Genomic DNA, 2093 nt, shown 5'->3' with positions numbered 1-2093 from the left:
ATTTATTTCTTTTTTTGCTCTCTCTCCCTAGGTGGTTTCTTACAATATGCAGCAAAATGACCATAAGCTCCACAATTATAGCACCTCGATTTTCTTTTGTCTCTAAGTCCTCTACCTCAATCTCTTCCACGTTGTTTCTTAATCCATTCTTCCCTTGTTAACAAAAGTTTCCCCGCACTATTTTCCCGTTTTGACCATTCCTCCTCTATTAATAACATGTGTCCACCACCTGGTTCTGGTTGTCCTTTCATACGCTCCTCATGTGCCTTGAGTGAGCCTACTACCTCCTCAATAGACATGGTTTCAATGCTCCTAAACTGCTCAATGGTTGAGACTATCTGCAAGAATTTTGATGGCATCACACGTAGCAGCTTCTTCACCACATAGCTCTCATTCATTTATTCTCCTAATGACCGTATATTCGTGAGCAGTCCATTGATCTTCAAACAGATTTAATCTAGCATTTCCGTGTCCTTCATGTGTAAGGACTCAAATTCGCTTTTTATTGTTTGTACTCTGGCCTGCTTCACACGATCCGCTCCTTGACATATAGTTTTAATGGCCTCCCAGGCCTCCTTAGTTGTTTCCTTCTCATCTAATGCGAGTAAGATATCTTCAGGAATCCCCTGGTGTATGGTTGACAGGGCTACCTTGTCCTATTTATCACTAACCAGTGACTTGTACCTTCCCCCTTGGCTTTTATAGCTTCTCACACCCCTTGTGCCTTCATAAAAACTTTCATTTTAATCGATCAAGCAGTGTAATTACTTCTAGTCAACATCGGGTAGCTCAGCTGATACCACCTTCCTTGAGTTTATTTGTCTCCGTCATTGTTCTAGGCATGCACTTGGACATTCAACGTTGAAATGGATCTGATACCAATTATAGTTTAATTCCCAGGTTAAGAGTATGGTTATAAGCTATTTAAACTATCTAATGCAGAGAAAAACAAATTCACGTGGAAGTCTCTATTTTATTATTTCTAAAAAAGTAAAACATACAAGTCCTACTGCTGGTAAAACTAAGTGGCAAAAAATTAGGAACCACTTACAAATATAAATCCCACTTCTACATGAATATAATGCAGTTCCGACAAACTCTCCACGTCTATGCATACTGAATCAAACATGCACCTATAATAAATAATTTAAACAAAAACTAAAAATATTTAAATTACAAGTTTTAAAATAAATTCCAACAGTCAAGGTCTTCTTAACACCCATCTTCGTGTTGCCAAGGCCTTCCTTAAGGAACGAGAGAGAGAGAGAGTTGTTGCTTTGGTGTAGGTCAAGATATTAATCGTCAAGGTCTTCTTAACACCCTTCTTAGTATCGCCAAGGCCTTTCATCAAGGAACAAGAGGTGCCTCTGCTTCTGTTTTGCTTTTACCATTTTTTGTCCTTCATATGTTAGTTAATTTTGTTCCACTTGCTCTTAAGATCTGAAGATGTAATATCCCTTTCCTGTATTATAACAAATTTAGATTTGGCACCTTTCCATGCTGTTTTTCTTGTCTTCATTTGTCGCATCAAACTTGCTATATATGCAGAGTAGTTATTAAGTTATATGTTAATATCATATATATTATTGTCCGAGGATGTATTGTTGTAAGTGTAATTATTAAAAATAAGGTTTTGTTGTATGAAATTAGTATATTTTGTTATGTTGATTCTTATTAATTATTAAAAAATAGCCCGACGACAAGTTTGAGATTAATAATATTCCAATAGCTTGAGCATGCTGGGATTGGCAGTTTTTAGAACTGTCGACATCTACCACTGTCTTCTTCTTTTCATTTATTTTTGTTTGTTTGATGCATATTTTTGTGTAATTAATTTTTTATGGACATTGATGTATTTTTAATTCTTTTATGAATAACAAAGATGATGATCAGTTCAGTGCTACGTATGCGGGCTAAATTTCTCGGTAATTTTCTCCTCTTTTTTTGGTGTTGCACATTTTGCCATTTTCTCGTTTAATATTATAAAATGCTATCAGTAAAAAGTAAAAAATAATTACAATTTTTTCATTAATTGTCAGGTCCTATAGCGACTATTATTCTTGAGAGATTTACTTATAGTATTGTCCTGCTAG

General features: G+C 35.3%; 1 long non-coding RNA gene across 1 annotated transcript; it reads left to right on the top strand.

The window, feature by feature from the left end:
• The first annotated feature begins 1197 nt into the window (after nt 1-1197).
• On the top strand, nt 1198-2093 carry LOC141701317 (uncharacterized). The gene is made up of 3 exons (XR_012566745.1): nt 1198-1361; nt 1883-1925; nt 2040-2093. It is a non-coding gene; the product is annotated as an uncharacterized LOC141701317 (long non-coding RNA).

This window comes from Apium graveolens, unplaced genomic scaffold, assembly GCF_009905375.1.
Source record: "Apium graveolens cultivar Ventura unplaced genomic scaffold, ASM990537v1 ctg3733, whole genome shotgun sequence".
Classification (NCBI taxonomy): Eukaryota; Viridiplantae; Streptophyta; class Magnoliopsida; order Apiales; family Apiaceae; genus Apium; species Apium graveolens.
Note: the sequence above shows the minus strand (reverse complement) of the source record. Positions and strands in the feature narration are given on the sequence as shown.